Genomic DNA, 20,684 nt, shown 5'->3' on the forward strand with positions numbered 1-20,684 from the left:
ACGGGCCCAGCCGCTCCGCGGCATGTGGGATCTTCCCAGACCGGGGCACGAACCCGTGTCCCCTGCATCGGCAGGCGGACTCTCAACCACCGCGCCACCAGGGAAGCCCTCAGAGAACTTTAAAATCAAATAATCTTAGAAGAAGAATCTTGGAATAATCTAGCCTAAGGATTGTAAATTCTGAGACTCATGGAGAATTTTAGAATCCGCCACATCTTGCAGTTGGAAGGAACCATAGAGAGTCCTGGAGTCCACACCTTATTCGGTGCAGGCATCTCCTCTATAACAGCGTGGCTGGCAGCTGTTCTGACTGCTAGGCCGTCTCTACTGAAACACAGCTCTCACTCTCTGGCCAGGTGGCCCATTCCATTGTTAGATTATGACATCAGCTGCCTGTAGAAATGCTTGCAATAAGGACGTCCCTAATTAACTTTCTTCTGTACCTGTGATAACACAGGTGGACACTAGCTCAAGGTGTGCCGAGTTTTTAGAGCAATGACAATTGGGAAGACCAAGGTGCAGTAAACTAGCTAGACCCGAGAGCTGGGACCTGAGTGATCCAGTACGTGTTAATCACGGTGAGCTCGGCTATGATTGGGGCAGGGCTGCAGCCAGAGAATGAGGATAATGGCGATGGCTACCCTGTATTGGTAAGTTGTACTTTCATTTATTTCAAAATATTTTTAAATTTCTCTTAAGATTTCTTGTTTGACCCATGCGTTATTTAGAAGTGTGTTGTTTAATCCCCAAGTAATTTGGGACATCCCTCCCAGCTTTCTGTTACTGATTGCTAGTTTAATCCCCCTGTGGTCTGAGAGGAGATCTTGTATGACTTCTACTGTTTTAAATTTGTGAAGGTATGTTTTATGGGGTAGGATGTGGTCTGTCTTGGTGAACTTTCCATGTGAGTTTGGGAAGAATGTGTATTCTGTGTATTCTTCTCGTTGGATGAAGTAGTTGATAGATGTCAATTATATCTAGCTGATTGATGGTGCTATTGAATTCAACTGTGTCCTTACTGGTTCTCTGCCTGCTGGATCCATCCATTTCTGATGGAGGGATGTTAAATCTCCAGCTGTAATAGTGGATTCATCTATTCCTCTTTGCAGTGCTATCAGTTTTTGCCTCATGTATTTTGATGCTCTTTAGGTGCATACACATTAAAGATTATTATGGGGCTTCCCTGGTGGCGCAGTGGTTGAGAGTCCGCCTGCCGATGCAGGGGACACGGGTTCGTGCCCCGGTCCGGGAAGATCCCGCATGCCACAGAGCGGCTGGGGTGAGCCATGGCCACTGAGCCTGTGCTCCGCAACGGGGGAGGCCACAACAGTGAGAGGCCTGCGTACCGGGAAAAAAAAAAAAAAAAAGATTATTATGTTTTCTTGTAGAGTTGACTCCTTTATCACAATGTAATGCCCCTCTTTATCCCTGATAACTTTCCTTGCTCTAAAGTTAGCTCTGTCTGAAATCAATATAGCTGCTCGAGCTTACTTTTAATTAGGGTGAGCATAGAATATCTTCCTCTATCCATTTACTTTTTTAAAAAAATTTATTTATTTTTGGCTGCGTTGGGTCTTCGTTGCTCCACACGGGCTTTCTCTAGCTGTGGCGAGCGGGGGCTACTCTTCATTGCGGTGCGCGGTCTTCTCATTGCTGTGGCCTCTTGCTGCGGAGCACGGGCTCTAGGCACACAGGCTTCAGTAGTTGTGGTTCACAGGCTCTAGAGCACAGGCTCAGTAGTTGTGGCGCACAGGCTTAGTTGCTCTGCAGCATGTGGGATCTTCCCGGACCAGGGCTCGAACCTGTGTCCCCTGCATTGGCAGGCGGATTCTTAACCACTGTGCCACCAAGGAAGCATATCCATTTACTTTTAATCTACACATATCTTTATATTTAAAGTGGGTTTCTTGAAGGCAACATATAGTTAGGTCTTGTTTTTTTATCTACTCTCACAATCTCTGTCTCTTTTTTTTTTTTTTTTTTTTTTTTATGCGTTACGCGGGCCTCTCACTGTTGTGGCCTCTCCCGTTGCGGAGGACAGGCTCCGGACGCGCAGGCTCAGCGGCCATGGCTCACGGGCCCAGCCGCTCCGCGGCACGTGGGATCCTCCCAGACCGGGGCACGAACCCGTGTCCCCTGCATCGGCAGGCGGACTCTCAACCACTGCGCCACCAGGGAAGCCCCAATCTCTGTCTCTTAATTGGTATATTTAGACCATTGATGTTAAAGTGACTATTGATATAGTTGGATTAATATCTACCATATTTGTTAGTTTTTTATTCATTGCCCTGTTCTTTGTTCCTATTTTTGTCTTCCACTCTTTTTCTGCCTTTTATTGTTTCAGTTGAACATTTTATATGATTCCATTTTTTTCTACTTTCTTAGCATATCAATTATAATTTTAAAAAATATTCTTAGTGGTTGCCCTAGAGTTTGCAATGTACATTTACAACTAATCCAGGTCTACTTTCAAATAACACTATTCTGCTTTACAGTAGTGCAAGTACCTTATAATAACAAATATTTCTAATTCTTCCTTCCCATCCCTTGTATCATTGCCGTCATTCATCTCATATACACATGTTGTCATCATCAGACACATTGTTGCTGTTATTATTTTGAAACTTTTATCTGTTAAGATCAATTTAAAAAATTAAATTTATGATTATTTTACCATCACTTACTCCTTCTCTGATACTCTTCCTTTTTTAATGCAGACCCAAATTTCTGACCTATCGTCATTTTCCTTTTCTCTGAAGTTCTTTTAATATTTCTTTCAAGGCAGGTCTACTGGTAACAAAGTGTCTCAATTTTTGTTTGTCTAAGGAAGTCTTTATTTCTCCTTCACTTTGAAGGAAATCTCACAGGATACAGATTCTAGTTTGTGGTTTTTTTCTCTCAGCACTCAGTTTCACCTCATTCTCTTCTTGCTTGCCTGGTTTCTGAGGAGAATTTGGATGTAATTCTTATCTTTGCTCCCCTACAGATGAGGTGTTGTTTTCCTCTGGCTTCTTTCAAGGTTTTTTCTTTATCTTTGATTTTCTGTGGTTTGAACATAATAGGTGCAGGGTTGTTGTTTTTTGGGTGGGGCGGGTGTTATTCTGCTTGGTGTTCTCTGAGCTTCCTGGATCTGTGGTTTCGTGTCTGACAATTTGGGAAAATTCTCCGTCATTATTCCTTCACGTGTTGCTTCTGCTTCTTTCTCTTCTTCTCCTTCAGGTATTCCCAGTACATGTATGTTACACCTTTTGTAGTTGTCTCATAGTTCTTGGCTATTCTGTCCCATTTTTTCCCCAGTCTTTTCTTTTTGCTTTTCAGTTTTGAAAGTTTCTATTGAGATATCCTCAAGCTCAGAGATTCTTTCCTCAGCTGTGCCTGGTCTACTAATGAGCCCATCAAAGGCATTCTTCATTTTTGTTATAGTGTTTTTGATTTCTAGCATTGCATTTGGTTCTTAGGAATTCCAACTCTGTGTACATTGCCCATCTGGTTTTTTTTTTTTTTTTTTTTTTTTTTTTAGCCATGCTGTGGGAGCTTAGTTCCCCGACCAGGGGTTGAACCTGGGCCCTGGACAGTGAGAGTGTGGAGTCCTAACCACTGGACCACCAGGGAATTCCCTGCCCATCTATTCTTGTATGCTGTCTACTTTTTCCATTAGAGCTCTTAATCTATTGACCATAGTTGTTTTAAATTCCCAGTCTGATAATTCCAACATCCCTGCCATGTCTGAGTCTGGTTGTGATGCTTGCTCTGTCTCTTCAAACTGTGTTTGCCTTTTAGTATGCCTTGTAATTATTTATTGAAAGCCGGATATGATGTGCTGGGTAGAGGGCACTCCAGTAAATAGACCTTTAGTGATATGGTGGTAAAGGTATGGGGGATGAGAGGCATTCTGTAGCCCTATGGTTAGGTCTCTGTCTTTTAGAGAACCTGCACCCCTGGACTGCAAACTTCATAAGTGCTTCTCAGTTTTCCCCCCTTAGGTGGGACAGGATAGGATGGCTGGAGGGGGCTGGAGTTGGGTATTGCTCTTCCATGTAGGTTAGGCTCTGATAAAACTCCAATAGGTTAGGCATTGGTCAAATAGTTTCTCCCGAGGGCAGGTCTTGTTAAGGAGAGCAGAATGTTCCTTTTCCCTTACCCTTGCCAGAAGCAGAGGGGCAGAGCTCCGGAGGTAAAATTCACAAACATGTGGGGTCCCCCTGTGTTTGGGCCCCCACCTGGGCTTTTAAACTCTCTGTGTCTGCACGGAGTCTTCAGCAATTCTTCAGTGACAGCTCAGCTTTTCCCATCCGGTGCTAGTTTTGTGGAAGCGTCTACACATAGGTTTCTACTACGGCAGATTGTGAATCTCTGCATTCACCTGTCTGTCTCTCCAATTTTCAGTGCAGTGGTTTGCCCTGTGACCTCACTTCTCTAACAACTTTAAGAAGAGTTGTTGATTTTTCAAAGTTTATCCAGCTTTTTAACTTGTTTTTAGTATGGAGCGATGACTTCCAAGCTCTTTGCACGCTGGACTGGAAACTTTTTTTTTTTGGCCACGCCCCCGGGCTTGCGGGGTCTCAGTTCCCTGACCAGGGATTGAACCCGGGCCACAGCAGTGAAAGCACCGAATCCTAACGACTAGACCACCAGGGAACTCCAGTAAGTACTTTTTTTTTTTTTTTTTTTTTTTTTCCGCGGTACGCGGGCCTCTCACTGTTGCGGAGCACAGGCTCCGGACGCGCAGGCTCAGCCGCTCCGCGGTATGTGGGATCCTCCCAGACCGGGGCACGAACCCGTGTCCCCAGCATCGGCAGGCAGACTCTCAACCACTGTGCCACCAGGGAAGCCCTCCAGTAAGTACTTTTTAGAAATATCTCATTTAACCCTCACCTCAATACTGTGAAGTAATACCATTATTTGATTTTGTAGTAGCGATCCCTGTGGCTTAGCAAGAGTACATGGCTCCCTCAAGTTCACACCATTAGAAAGTAGGATTTGAACTTGGGTCTGTTTGATTACAAAGCCAGTGTGTGTCCCACCCATCTCCCCCCATGTCACCACCCATAACTAAGCAGGTTCCAGATAGGGCTTCAGGCCCAGAGGCAGACACAAGTCAGAACTAGACACAGGAGCCCGGGCCAAAATGGAGGCTCTTTCCGGGCAGGCAAGACACCAGGTCTCTGGAGGTAAGTGCTAAACCATGATTCTGCCCCTTCTAGCTATGTGACCTTAGGGGAGTCACTTTACGTCCTCCAGCCTCAGATTCTTACTAAGTAGCCCAGGGTCAGGAAAATGGCAGTTGCTTTAAAAAAGGAAATTCTTACTGTTGTTACTAGGTAGTAGTTAATGTTGCCAGCTGGGAGGCTGCAGGTGCCAACCCCTTCCAGCCCTGGCCAGTAACCAGAGGAGAGGTCAGAGTTGTCAGAGACTCCAGCTGGGATGGCAGAAGGAGGAGAAGGCATTGGAACCTCAGTGCGGAATCATTTTGTTGACAAAGTTATAATGAAATACCCCAGCTCGACTTCCCATGGGGCATACTGGTTACCTCCTCTTCCTGGCTACTGCTCTGGTTGGCACCCAGTGCCTGAGAGCTTGAGAGCACACTAGGATCAGCCATTCCCTGGGGCCAGCTGTGCCACGTGGTATAAGAGAGGAAAAACCTCCTAGATGCAGCTCAGAGCCAACCACGACCAATTCCAGTACCAACACTGATGACAGGAATTTCTGCTTCTGATTAAGATGGAGTAACAGAGACTAGATTTACCTTCCCATCTGAAATAACAACAACAAAAGACCCCCCCCCCCCCCGCCACGACACACACACAAAATGGCACTCAAGACATTGCACATCAGGCAATGACAAACAGTGATCATACTGCTTGGAGAAAGTTGCCAGGCCATGGCACAGGGGTAGGGGAATTCAGGCAGAGCCTGACAGTCTCCTGAATTAAGGAGACATAACTGGGAACCTGGGGGATGCCAGAGAGCCTAGAGTTTGTAGGGAGAGAGCCTGCAAGAATGAGGGCCCTGGAGATCTGCAGTGGGTACCCCTCCACCCTTCAGTGGAGTATTAATCAACTAGAAATTATCTGAGGCTGCAGAGAGACCCACCCAAAAGGATAAGAGGGCATAGTGCTCAGGGCTCACACAAGCCTGAGAAATAGAGCCTGTTCCTCATAGCCTGATAGCCAGAGTGGAAGGTCTCATAGTTCAAGGGACATCAATTAGAGTACTAAGAAGGGTCTTGGCTGAGTACTGGGGAAAAAGTAACCCTAACGAAACACATTTCTGGTCCCACTTATCAAAAAGATGAAATTGTTTCCAAGTAACTTAATTACTTCCAAGAATAAAACTCAAGATTATTTATAGAAATACAAAACTATACAGAACCCAAAAAGGTAAGATTCTGGCATCCAATCAATCACTACTAGGCATGCAAAGAAGCAGGAAAACACCATCCATAATGAACAGACAGTCAATCAATTGATACTGACCCAGAAGCAACACTGATGGTAGAATTGATAGATAATAACATTAAAAGTTATTACAGATGTATTTCATATGTTTAACCGGAAGAAAGGTTGCCTATGTAGAGACATGAATCAACTTAAAAACAAAAAAGCAGCACTTCTAATTTTAAATTAAAAACTTTTTTTTAAATAAAACTTCTAGAGATGGAAACTACAATGTCTGAGATAAATAATACAGTGGATGGAAATAATGGCAGATCAGTCGTTGCAGAAGAAAAGATCGGTAAACTCGAAGACATAGTTATAGAAACTATGCAAAATGAGACACACAGAGAAAAAATACTTTAAAAAAATCCCCAAGATTTTAGTGAACTGTGGGACAACTTTGAACAGCCAAATAGCTAGTACAATAATATTAAAAAAAAAAAAAAAAAAAGGCAACTAAGATTGGAAAGGAAGAAGTGAAACTATCTTTACAGACAATATGATGACGTTTGTAGAAAATCCTATGGAATCTACAAAAAAAGGCACTAGAATTAATAAGTGAGTTTAGCAAGAATGTAGGCTATAAGATCAATATATGAAACAATTATATTTCTATACATTAGCAACGAACAGTCTGAAATCAAAATTTTAAAAATTTCAGCGGCATCAAAAATATGAAATACTTAGGGAGAAATCTGACAAGATATATGTAAGATCTATACACTAAAAATGATAAACTATCGCTGAGATAAATTAGCACCATCCATAAAAAAATTGATAAATTTGACTTTATCAAAATGAAAACTTACCACTTGAAAGACCTTGTTAAGAAAATGAAAAAGTAAGCCACAACTGGGAGAACAAAGACTACATATCTGGCAAGAGACTTGTTTGCAGAATACATAAAGAGCTCTCACAGATCAGCACTAAGAAAACGAATATTAAAATATGGGCAAAGATTTGAACAGACACTTCACCAAAGAAAATATATGGTTGCTAATAAATACGAGGAAAGAAACTCAATGTCATAGTCATTAGGAGAATGCAAATTAAAGTATAATATTATACCACTACAGAGCTTTTAGAGTGGCTAGAATCAAAAAGACTGACCATACCAGGTGTTGGTGAAGATGTGGAGCAACTGGAACTCTCAGGTGTTGGTGGGAGTGTGGAATGGTTTGACCACTTTGGAAAAAACAGTTTCTTAAAAAGTTAAATGTATACCTACCATGTGATTCAGCCATTCCTCTTCCAATTATTTACCCAAGAGAAATGAAAGCATTATAAAAACTTGTGCATGAATATTCATAACAACCCTATTTGTAATAGTCCCAAACTGGAAACAATCCTTGTCCCAGGACCAGGAAAAAAGAAGGGCTTGGCCTGTGGATTACTAAGTAGAAGGTTTAAACAAGGGCCTTGTAGGATCAGCGGATCCTGGGTGCAAATTTTGACCGTGCTACTTAAGAAAATGTTGAATTTGGGCAAATTATTTCCCTGAGTGTCAGTGTCCTTATCTGTAAAAGGGCTGGAGCATTTCCTGAGTTAGATCCTGGCTCTACCACTTACCTCTCTGGGCCTCAGTTTCCTCATTTGTAACATGGGCCTGATAATAACAGTACCTACCTCATGTGTCTGTTGTGAGGATTTAAGGGTCTAGCAGCACATGCAGAAGGACTGTAGCAGACTTTTCACCTAATCAGTCTTTGCATCATCCTCACCATGACCTACCTCAACGGTTTCTTAGAAAGCTTAAGCAAGGCTGCTGATGCAAACTGTCTGGCAGGGTATTATTAGATACAGTCGTCCCTTGGTATCCGCAGGGGATTGGTTCCAGGACCCCTGCGGATACCAAAATCAGAGGATGCTCAAGTCCCTGATACAAAATAGCATAGTATTTGCACATAACTTATTGGCAATCCTCCCGTACACTTTAAATCATCTCTAGGTTATTTATAATACCTAATACAATGCAAACGCTATGCAGATAGTTGCCAGCATATGACAAATTCAAGTTTTGCCTTTTAGAGTTTTCTGCAATTTTTATGTTCTAATATTTTTGATCCACTGTAGATTGAGCTGTGGATGCAGAGTCCGTGGACTGGAGGGGCTGACAGTAATTACAGGGCAGAGTGAGTGACAGATGCTATGATATAGGTGGGGGTGGTGCTGTGAGACTCAGGAGGAAAACAAAATTTCTGCCTGGCTGGGGGATGGGTGTAGAAGGCTTGGGGTAGGTGGGGAGTGGCCTTTTCTGGGTCTCAAAGGATTTGTAGAAGTTCCCTGGGTAGAGAATGGGGAAGGTAGAGAGATGAGTGAAAGCTTGGTGGTGAGAGAGCCTGAGCATGTCTGGGAATATGGAGCCTTTTCATTAGGCTGCATGTCTGGGGTGAGGGGCAAGGCATGAGGCTTCTGGGGCAGGTGGGGGGGGGGCATTGGGTGCAGAATACTTTGCCTGGGGGTTTAAACTCATTCCAGTAGGTGGGGAGTTCCTTTGCCGTTTTACATGGCAGAATCACCTGAGACATTTTAAAAAAACACAGATACCTGGCCTCACCAGGCAATATTTTCAGTAGTAGGTTTCAGGTGGGACCATGTTTAAAGCTCCCCAGGAGCTTCTGATGCTCACCCCCATATGGGGACAGGGTGTCATTATGCAGGGAGAGGCCCTTTTGGAATACCAGATTTGAACAGAGAGATTGAGAAGGTGGGGAGGGGGTGTGAGAGACCCCTGACTCTGACCCCCAGCCTCCCAACCCTCTCCAAGGGAACTCCACACTTGGAACAACACATTTACTGCCAGGAAGTTTCTTGTAAAGATATATACTAACATTACACCTCAGCAATCCCACTCGTCGGTATTTCCCCAAGACGCATGAAAGCAAATGTCCACCCAAAGACTGGTAAATGAAAGCTCTATTTGTAATAACCAAAACTTGGAAACGATCCTCATGTCCACCAACAGGTGACTGGATAAACACATTGTGATATATCTATATAATGCGGTACTTCTCAGCAGTGAAAAAGAAGGAACTGTTCATATATGCAACAACATAGATGGATCTCAAAAGAAGGTGAATGAAAGAAGTCAGACCAAAAAAACAAGCAAAAAAGAGAGAGAACATAATGTGCACGACTCCATTCATATGAAATTCTAGGAAATGCGAGCTAATCTCCAGTGACAGAAAGCAGACGAAGGGTTCCCTGGGATGCAGGGTGGTAGAGGGATGAGAGGGCGCTTTTGGGGGTGACAGATATGTTTGTTATCTTGGTGGCGGCGGCAATGGTTTCAAGTGTGTATACGTGTGATAAAACTTGTCAGATTGTGTAATTTAAACATGTGCTCTTTATTGAATGTTAATTATACCTCAGTGAAACTGTTTAAAAAATCTGATGCCAGTTCTGAGCAGTCACGGCCAGTCTGGTCTTTACAGAGTATCCCTGCCTCTGTATCCTCATCTTGACTGCCAGTGTACATTGAGTGGGCTATTATGCACAAGGTACCGTGTGCTAAACACTATACGGAATTTTAAAATTTACCCACACAATAGTCTTGTGAGGTGATGCTGTATTATTAACTCTGTTTTACATATGAGGAAACTGAAGCTCAGAGTAGTTAAATTACTTCTCCAAGGAAATGTCATCTGACTGAGTCCTCACCCCAGCATTTACTCCAATCTAACTCAAACTCTGTTCTGATTGGTTCTTATGATTATACAAACATTGTGATATTTCTGGAAGACAAAATTTAAAAATTTAAATTGCTTTCAATCAACCCCTGTACATTATTGACTATCCTCACACATCTAATGATTTTTATTTTTCCATGTTTTTTCCTGTTTTTTTTTTTTTGCGGTACATGGACCTCTCACTGTGGTGGCCTCTCCCGTTGTGGAGCACAGGCTCCAGACGCGCAGGCTCAGCGGCCATGGCTCACGGGCCCAGCCGCTCCACGGCACGTGGGATCTTCCCGGACCGGGGCACGAACCCGTGTCCCCTGCATCGGCAGGCAGACTCTCAACCGCTGCGCCACCAGGGAAGCCCAAACCTGTAGTCTTTAAAAGATAGTCTTTGTTTAGGTACAACTTATAGAAATAAAAATTCCTCACTTTCAAGTATAAAATATCATGAGTCTTGAGAAATGTATGTAGTTGTGTAACCCCTTCCTCAATTGAGAAACAGAACATTTCTGTCACCCTAAAATATTCCTGTGCCCCTTTGAAGTCAGTCCTCTCTTTCTCCTCCCAGCCCCTGGCAACTACTAATCTATCATTGTAATTTTGAATTTCCTGGAATTTCTTATAAATGGAATCATACCATATGCATTCTTCTGTGTCTGGCTTTGTTCACCCCACATAATGATTTTGAGATTCATCCATATTCTTTTTCTTTTTTTTCCATTTTATTTATTTATTATTTATTTATTTATGGCTGCGTTGGGTCTTTGTTGCTGCGCGCGGGCTTTCTCTAGTTGTGGAGAGCAGGGGCTACTCTTTGTTGCGGTGCATGGGCTTCTCATTGCGGTGGCTTCTCTTGTTGTGGAGCACAGGCTCTAGGCACATGGGCTTCAGTAGTTGTGGCACGTGGGCTCAGTAGTTTTGGCTCGCGGGCTCTAGAGCGTGGGCTCAGTAGTTGTGGCGCACGGGCTTAGTTGCTCCGCGGCATGTGGGATCTTCCTGGACCAGGGCTCGAACCCGTGTCCCCTGTCCCCCCATTGGCAGGCAGATTCTTAGCCACTGCGCCACCAGGAAGTCCCTCATCCATATTCTTGAGCAGTTTGTTTCTTTTCATTGCTGAGTAAATTCCACTGTATGGATGTACCACAGATTTTTAACCCATTTATCTCTTAATTGGCATTCAGGTTACTTTCAGTTTTTGGCTATCATGAATAAAGTTGCTATGAACATTCACTTGTAAGTCTTTAGGTAAATACCTCTCTTGGTAAGTATGTCTTGGGTAAATACCTAGGAATGGGATTACTGGGTTGTAAATGTATATTTATCTTTACAAGCAACTGTTTTCCAAAGTTGTGCCATTTTACATCTCCACCAGCAGCTTATGAGACTTCCAGTTTCTCCACATCCTTGCCAACATTGGTATGGTCAGTTTAAAAAATTTTTTAGTCATTCTAATGGATGTGCAATGGCATTTCATTGTGATCTAAGTTTGCATTTCTCTAATGACTTGTATCTTTCTGTGTGCTTACTGGCCATTCATATATCTTCTTTGGTGAAGTATCTGTTCAAATCTTTCTCCCATCAAAAAAACTGGTCATCTTCTTACTTTGAGTTGTAAGAGTTCTTTATATATTCTGGATAAAAGTCATTTATCAGAAATATGTTTTGCAAATTCTTTCACCCATCTGTGACTTGCCTTTTGCTTTTTTTTTTTTTTTTTTTTTTTTTTTGCGGTACGCGGGCCTCTCACTGCTGTGGCCTCTCCCACTGCGGAGCACAGGCTCCGGACGCGCAGGCTCAGCGGCCATGGCTCACGGGCCCAGCCGCTCCGCGGCACGTGGGATCTTCCCAGACCGGGGCACGAACCCGCGTCCCCTGCATCGGCAGGCAGACTCCCAACCACTGCGCCACCAGGGAAGCCCGCCTTTTGCTTTTTTAATGGTGTCTTTCAAAGAGCAGAAATTATTTTTTTTTTGGTAAAGTTTAATCTTTGCGTTTTTCAAATTCTATGGTTTCTGACTTTTGTGTCTTATCTAAGAAATCTTTGCTTAGCCCAGGGATTCTCAGTTTCGGTACTGTTGTTATTTTACACTAGAAAATGTTTTGTTGTAGGAGGCTGTCCTGTGTATTGTAGAATGTTTAGCAGCATTCCTGGCCTTTACCCACTAACTCAGTGGCATCACCCCTCCAGTTGTGACAATTAAAAATGCCTCCAGACATTGCCAAATGTTCCCTGGGGAAAATTGCCCCAAGTTAAGAAACAGTGGCCTAAACTAAGATAAAACTAATTTTCTCCTACATTTCTTCTAGAAACTTTATAGTGTTAACTCCTATGATTTTTCTTTGACATATTTTGAGTTAATTTTTGTATTTGACATGATGGTTGAGATTTGTTTTGTTGAATATGGATACCTAATTGTTTCAGCCCCATTTGTTGAAAAGACTATCCTTTCCCCATTGAATTCTCTTGGTCCCTTTATAAAAAATGAATTGACTACATATGTGTGGGTTTGTTTCTGGACTCTGTTCTAGTCCATTGATTTATATATCTATCCCTATATCACATCAATATCCATGCCTACATCAAAGTGATTACTGTGGCTTTATATTGTCTTGAAATCAGGTAGCATAATCCTCAAACTTTGTTCTTCCTTTACAAAATTGTTTTGGTTATGTTGGGACCTTCACATTTTCGTATAAATTTGGCAATTAGCTTGTTAATCTCTGTAAAAGTATTCTGCTGGTGTTTTATTGAGATTGTAGTGACTCTATAGACCAATCTGAGAAGTGATTTCTCAACAATATTGAGTCATCCCATCCATGAACATGCCTAATCTTTCTTTTTTATTTGTCATCAGTTTTTGTTTTTTCATTTATTTATTTTTTATTTATTTTATTTTTGGCTGTGTTGGGTCTTCATTGCTGTGCGCAGGCTTTCTCTAGTTGCAGTGAGTGGGGGCTACTCTTCGTTGCGGTGCACGGATTTCTCACTGCGGTGGCTTCTCTTGTTGTGGAGCGTGGGCTCTAGGCACGCAGGCTTCAGTAGTTGCACCATGTGGGCTCAGTAGTTGTGGCTCGCGGGCTCTAGAGCGCAGGCTCAGTAGTTGTGGCGCATGGGCTTAGTTGCTCTGCGGCATGTGGGATCTTCCCGGGCCCAGGCTCAAACCCGTGTCCCCTGCATTGGCAGACGGACTCTTAACCACTGCGCCACCAGGGAAGCCCAGCATGCCTTATCTTTCCATTTAAAAATTTCTCTCAGCACTGTTTTATTGTTTCCAGTGTACTGGTTATGGTGATTTTAAAAATAAGTTCACAGTTTATTTGATACACCTCCCTACCAGAGGTGGAGATGAATTTCCCTCTCTTGGAGTATGGGCTGGACTTAGTGATTTGACTTGCTCTAACAGAATAAAGCAGAAGGGACAGTGTGGGACTTCAGTGACTAGGTCATGAAAAGCACTGTGACTTTCTAATTGGGTTGCCCTTTCTCTCCTGGATCATTCATTCTGGGAGAAGCCAGCTGTCATGTTGTGAACAGTCCTATGGAGCATTTCACGTGATGCAAAACTGAGGCCTCCTGCTAAAAGCCATATCAAGCCTTCAGATGACTGCAGCTCTGGCCAACATCTGGGTTGCAACCTCATGAGAGACCCTGAGCCAGACCATCTGGCAGCTAAGCTGCTCCTAAATTTCTGATCCCTGGAAACTGAGATAGGAAATGTATGTTGTTTTAAACCACTAAGTTTGGGATAATTTGTTAGGTAGCAATAGATAACTAATATACATATCTTGCATCTATCTTGATAAATATATCACCTAGTCTTTGATGGTTTTTTGATACTATTTAAAAAGATGTTTTAAAATGTTCAGTTTCCAATTGCTTATTGGCAGTAGATAGAAATATAACTGAATTTAGAATAGTGACGTTATATCCTGTGACCTTGCTGAGCTCAGTCCCAGTAGCTTAGAAGTCTGTAGATTTGATATGTTAAGAAACTAGCATGGTTGGGAATTCCCTGGTGGTCCAATGGCTAGAACTCTGAGCTTTCGCCCGGTTCAATCCCTAGTCGTGGAACTAAGATTCCACAAAAGAAAAAAAAAGAAAGGAAAAGAAAAGAAACTAGCGTGGTAGTCCTCAATTCTGGCTGGTGAGCATTTCTTCCTTCTTCCCTGCAGCGCACTTTGAATAAATAGAGTTCTTACTAATTCTAAGTCTGAGGCCTTTCCCCTCCAGTGCTAGAACCCTTTAGGACAGCCAGCTGCAGGAGCGCATGGACTTTTACTTTCACAGCTCAACATTAACACATCCCAGTGTGTTAATGGGACTTAACATTAACTTGTCAATTAACATTGACAAGTAAGTCAATTAACATTGACTACCATCCCAGTTTGCTTCACCTCATTCTGCTGGCTACTAACTCACTTCTTTTAATTTCTCTTTTCAGTCACTGGCTTGACCAGGCTCGGATCTCTGCACTTCTCTATAGTGTGACTTCTTTGTCTCCATTTTCCTATCACGTTTTCCCATGTTTCCCAGTTCAAGTTCTCAAGTACGACAATGTGGTGGCCCATCTCATCTTTTCCCTCCATATCATTGGTTGCCGGGCAGCCCTCTCCTCAGGTCCCCCCTTCTTCCAGTTGGTTCTGTCCACAGGAGACAAAGTTCCATGGTCCAAATGTACCCACTTGGGCTGCGGGGGTTGGAGACCCAGCAACCTCCCTGGAAAGGGGTGTGACAGGGTGGGCCTTTGATGGACACCTCTCATGCAGACCTCTAACCCCAAGCGCTCCTTCCTTCCAAGCCTTGAATCCCTGTGTGACACTGCTTCTCATCCAATCCACGAGAAACCCAAACCCCACTTATAGAATTGAACACATTTACGCGTGGCACTGATTACCTTCCTCCTCCGTCCCCAGCCCTCCCGCCCCCTTTCTCTGCTTATTCACAGTCAGAACTGCACGTGCCCAGGAAAATCACGCACTTCAATCCAGGCCCCAGCAGATGAGACAACTGTGGCCTGGAGAGCTCAAGTGACTTGCTCAAGTTCACAGAGAGGCAAAATTTAAATACACACCCCCTGACTTTCCCAAGTTAGTGTTTTTTCCCCACTAATCCATACTTGGCCCCAGGAGGCACACCACCTCCCAGTCCTACTGGGGTCTGATGGCACAGAGAACTGGTGCTGAGTCCAGTGGATTCAGGTGGCAGCTGTGACTCAGCCTACGCTGTGGGTGGCAGGTGTCCCATCCCACTTAGGACTGGGCTTTAGGGCTTAGTGGGCGAGTGCCTGGGGGGTCCAGGTCCAGGTGTGGCTAGGAAATGAAAGGTACAGAGGCAGGGGGCTGGCTGAGTTGGAGGCGGGACCAATAACCCTATCTTAGTTACCTTGGCTGCTGTATCATAAGCTGGTTAGCTTACAAAAATAGACATGTATTCTCACGGTTTTGGAGACCAGAAGTCTGAAAGCAAGGTGTTGGCAGGGCCCCACTACCTCCCGAGACGCTGGGGAAGAATCTGCTCCTGGCCTCTTCCAGCCTCTGGTGGTTGCAGGCGCTCCTTGACTTGTGGCCACATGGCTCCAATCTCCCACTGTCCTAGTGCTTCCTTCTCTGTGTATGTATGTCTTCTCCTCTCTCCGGCCCTCTGCCTCTCCCTTATAAGAACAGTTGGGATGACACTGAGGACCCACCTGGACAATTCAGGATAAGCTCCTCTTCCCAATATCCTTACCGTAATCACATCTTTTGCCCGATATGCGAACACTCACAGGTTCCAGGGATTTGATTTGGATATCTTTGGGGTACCAATTTCACCACCCGACACCACTACCTTCCTTCCAGTGGCCTCTGAACTGTGGGGGAAGGAGCAGCAGGCTCTTTCCTTATTCCATCCTGAGAGTAGAGGGGAAACTGGAGATGTCAAGAGGGAGAACAATTATGGCCTCCTACTTATTTAGTCATTGTATTACATTGGGCTGCCATAACAAAATACCGCAGACTCTTTGGCTTAACCCACAGAAATTAATTTTCTCACTGTTCTGAAGGCTGCAACTCTGAGGTCAGGGTGCCAGTGTAGTTGGTTTCTGGTGAGAGCTCTCTGCCTGGGTTGTAGACAGCGGCCTTGTTGCCATGTCACCCGCCACATAGCCTTTCTTCTGTTTGCACTTGGGGCGGGGGGGTGGAGGGGAGGCTCTCTAGTGTCTTTTCTTTTGGCCGCACGGGCACGGCTTGTGGGATCTTAGTTCCCTGACCAGGGATTGAACCCGGGCCCTCGGCAGTGAGAGCACGGAGTCCTAACCACAGTAAAAACTGCCAGGGAATTCCCTAATGTCTTTTCTTTTAAGGACACTAATCCTTATCAGATCAGGGCCACCTTATGATCTCATTTAACCTTAATTATTATACTTCCTTAGAGTCCCATCTTCAAATACAGCCCCACTAGGGGTTAGGGTTTCAACATAGGAATTTTAGGGAGACACATTCAGTCCATAACGGTCACTTCTGCTTATGTTCTTATTGAATCATCTCAACTATATTGTCAGGTAGAGATTAGTATTCCTGTATGACAGGTGAGGGGAACTGAGGCTTGTGGATGAAGTAACTTGCCAAGTGACCCCCCCAGCTGAGCGTCAGAGTCAGGAGTCAAAACCAGGTTGGCCTGGCTCTGGAGTCCATGCTGATTCCACTGCCCCTGGCTCCACTGGGAGCTTCCGAGCTAAGCCTCCAGTTTTCCCCTCCACACGCTGCTGTCACTGCCGCTGCCTTCCACTGAAGTGCAAACTCAGACTTCACAGCTTCTTTACAGTAGCACCTCGCCATCTTCAGCCCTCAAGAACCCCAGATAAACTCATGACTCTCGGGTGTCTGGAAGAAGGCAGTCACAGGAGGAAGGAAGACTGGGCCCTTCCTTCTGGGCTTCCCTGTGTCTGTGCTGGCTTGAGCCCAGCAGGGGAGGGGCGTGGTCTGAGGAGAATGGCCTGGGGGAGGGGCCATGGAGGAATTCCTTCTCCCCTGGGAGTTAGGAGATATTTTTTTTTTTTTTTTTTTTTTTTTTTTTAGTTGAGGTTCAAGCAGGACATCCTCCATGAGTCATCTCTGGCAGTCTTTTCTGGACCTCGGTTTCCTCATCTGTCTAACGGGAGGATTCAGTTAACCTGTAAGATATGTTCGTGTCCTGAACCTCTATGATTTAAATTACTGTCATAATGACCAAAGCCCTCATATTCGCACAGCCCTGTCTGGTTAACAAAATGCTTTCACTCATCACTTACCATTCAAGGACCCTTTTCTTCCACTCACTGTCACATGCTTCACCATGTGTTGGGCATTGCTGGGCAATAGAGGGCCCAGAGAGACAGAGGGAGCCCCAATTCCTGTCTTTGGGGAACTGCTAAGTGCAGGTACAAAGACAGATATAAAGGGAGTGGTGGGTAAGAGGTGTGTAGGTGAACAAAGAATGCTGGGTGCTGAGTGAGGGTGCTCAGAGAGGGGTGGTGCTGCAGGTGACCCCACATCCTGTAAAGCAAAGCAAAGAAGGCCTTTTTTATTTTCCAAAGAAGGCATCTTGTCTCCATTCTTCAGACAGGGAAATTAAGGCTCGCAGAGAGAAATGACTACCTAAGGCCACCCAGCCAGGAAGTGGCCAGGCCCGCCTTCATTCCAGGTCCTTCTCTTTTGGCACAGTTGGCCCTTCACTGGAGGGGACACTGGGGTGGAGGATGGGAAGGAATTTGAACTGGATACTGAAGACTCCTGTGAAGAGTTCTCAGTCTGGTGAGGAGGTGGACACATCAACACCCATTCTTGATTGGCGGCGAGCACCGCTTGGCCGCCTTGTGAATGTCTGGCCTTAGGCTGGGGCTCAAGCAAAGGGTTTTCTGGCCCCTGGGGGAGCTGTAGCCTGCTGGCGTGATGACACATACTAGGGCAAGACCAGTGACATCCACAAAAAGTCCCAGCCTGGGCGTGCCGAGGGTTTTCCACCCAAACAAATTAATGGCCTCGGACATTCATTCATTTATCCACTGAATTCACCCACTCATTTGTTCTTTCATTCAGTCACCAGATAGTATTGAGGGTACCTGTGAACCCAGCCCTGTGCCTGTTTGGATGGGGGGGGCGGTCTTCCCTCCCTCTCTGAACACTGGTCCTGAGCCCTCAGCACCTGGGCTGCAGCCCGGCGCCTGCATGTGTGTACGTGCCTATTACTCATGGTCTAGACACCCGCAGGGCAGGGGCCTGGTCTCACTCCTCTCTAGCTGACAAAGGGGAGACTATACCAGGCTATGTGGCGCCTTGCCTCAGAGCTTCTGTCTGCTGCTCCCAGGGTTCCTCCTCCAGGAATGGGGGCTCTAGGCCAGGTTGCAAGGGTGGGGGGAGTGTGTGTGTGTGTGTATGTGAGCACAAGGGCCCCACTCCCTCGGTCTGCTGATCAGCTCCAAAGCAGAAGGGCAGAACTGGAGGGGCCCCAATCACAGGGAACAGCCCTCTTCCCCACTGTAATGATTAGAAAAGTGAGGCAGCCACTCCTTCCCCTCCCCTACAACTGCAAGGGGGCCTAGTCTCTTAGCTTCCTGTTCTTCTGTGGCTTTCACACCTATCGTGGGTGGTCCTCTGGCCTGCTTTGATGGGGGGTGGGAGGTCCCTCTGCACTGGGCTGGTGTGGTGGAAGAGGGCAGCGACTCCCATCCAGAGGACATTCCCTCCCAAAGTGCTTTTGATCTCCAACTAGCCTGGCCCAATTCTCCTCTCCCACCTGTCCCAGGATTGCCTTGCATGGAGGACAAAGTGAGGGTCTGGGGAGTGAATAGGAGCGATAATCCCAAAGGATCATTCTAGGGTTCATTCTGTAGCCCTCCTTGACTTTCAGAATCTGGGTGGCTCCTGGGGAGCCCGAACGTACGCGTGCATGTGTGAAATCAGATGGGAACATGGGTCTGTGGGGACAACACCCAGGCGCATGCGCGGGCGGGGCTACCTGTGTGTTTGCGGGATTGTGAGCGCTCACGAGGGCATCCTCTGGGCATGGTACGTGCAGAGGTGGAGCCACGGATGGCTTGAGAAGGCTTTGGTCTCCCTCTAACCTTTATCGGCGCCTCTCCCTTCCTTTGATGTGGACTGGACGATCTTGCGTAAAGAGCTGCTTGGAGACAGATCCATCTGGGTTGACTCCTAGATAAGACATTCCGGAGCGCAGACTTGTGTACTTGAGTGCTCTTGTACATCAAATTCCGCTTAGAGGGCCTGGGGCACAGTCCCCATCCTCACACTGGGGGTGGGGGTGAGGTCGGGGCAAGTACAAAGGGGGCCCTGGCCTCGCTTCTCTCCTGCAAAAGACAGGATCGTGCCTTTCACTAGTCGCCTCGCCCCCACCCCTGTGGGACCGGGGCGGTCCCTTTGTCTGGGCCTCAGACATCCAGTCGGCCACACAAGGACTCCGCCTCCTTCCCGGGCCGAAGGGGCCCTGGGGAGGCCGCGGGAGGGAAAGCTGCGGGTGGAGGAGACCAACCTGGCCCGGACGGTGTGCTCTTGGGCTCCTGCCCACCCCGCCCCCAGCTTCGTTCCTTGTGGGGGGGTGGTGTGGGGCGGCGCGGTAGGTAGCGGGCAGGCCCCGCTCCGCCGCAACTCCTCCTTTGTACCTGCCGGGACACGCAGCAGACCAGCGACGAGAGCTACGTGCGGCAGCCCTCGGGGGCGGGGCGGGGGACGTCGGCCTCCCTCCATCTCCCCTCCCCCCATCTCCCTTCCCCTGCCGCTCCCTCCACCCCGCCGGCCCGGGGCCTCCCGGGCGTCTCTGGGCACCTGCTGCATCCCGCCCCTCCCCCGCGCAGCACCCTCGTGGTGCTCGCAGACCATCCCCGGAGCCAGGCTTGGCCGGCCAGTCGGGGTCCAGGCGACCCTTATGCACGCAGTGCCCGCTTTGCCTCGCCCTCCCAGCGCCTGACCAACTCGCACCCCCAGGCCTGGCTCAAAGGCTGCTTCTGGGAAGCTCTCTCAGTTTTAGCCACTCTCCTCGGGGTGCCCCCTGGGCACTGATCACTCCGGTCGAGGCTCGTCTGACCTCAAGATCCAGGGTGGGGCCCGGCCCAGGCCCGACCGCCGTACATACAAGTGTCTTCCCGGGGGCAGTGAAGGAGTGAAGTTGGAGACGGGTGGGAAGGAAAACCGAGATTTCCCGAGCCAGGCGTGGCCCTCTCCACGGCCCGAGCTGAGGTCTGAGCTTCCCTGTTAGCCCCGACTACTGACCCTGGGGCCTCCTCTGTGCCCTGAGACCCTCCATTTACATGACCTACTCAGCCCCACCTCTGGCCTCCCAGCCTTTGTTCAAGCTGTTCCTTCTGCCTGATATGCTCCCTCTCCAGCCGCAAGTGCAAACTGGACCCTTCCAAGGCCCGTCTCTCCCGGAGAAGCAGTACCTGATCCTCGGGGTTTGTCATCAGTGCAACCGACTTTTGTGCCTGGTGCTGTACACATCATGTTGCATTTTCCCCTCGTTGTGACCCTGCAAGATAGTGAGTTGACAGACTTCAAGTGGCTGACCTGGGGTTTGAGCTCTGTGCTACAAAGA

General features: G+C 46.6%; 1 non-coding gene across 1 annotated transcript; it reads right to left on the reverse strand.

Annotated features, from left to right (window-relative positions):
* Positions 1 to 3,539: 3,539 nt before the first annotated feature.
* TRNAE-CUC lies at positions 3,540 to 3,612 on the reverse strand. The gene has a single exon. It is a non-coding gene; the product is annotated as a tRNA-Glu (tRNA).
* Positions 3,613 to 20,684: the final 17,072 nt, after the last annotated feature.

This window comes from Phocoena sinus, chromosome 1 (assembly GCF_008692025.1).
Source record: "Phocoena sinus isolate mPhoSin1 chromosome 1, mPhoSin1.pri, whole genome shotgun sequence".
NCBI classification, from domain to species: Eukaryota; Metazoa; Chordata; class Mammalia; order Artiodactyla; family Phocoenidae; genus Phocoena; species Phocoena sinus.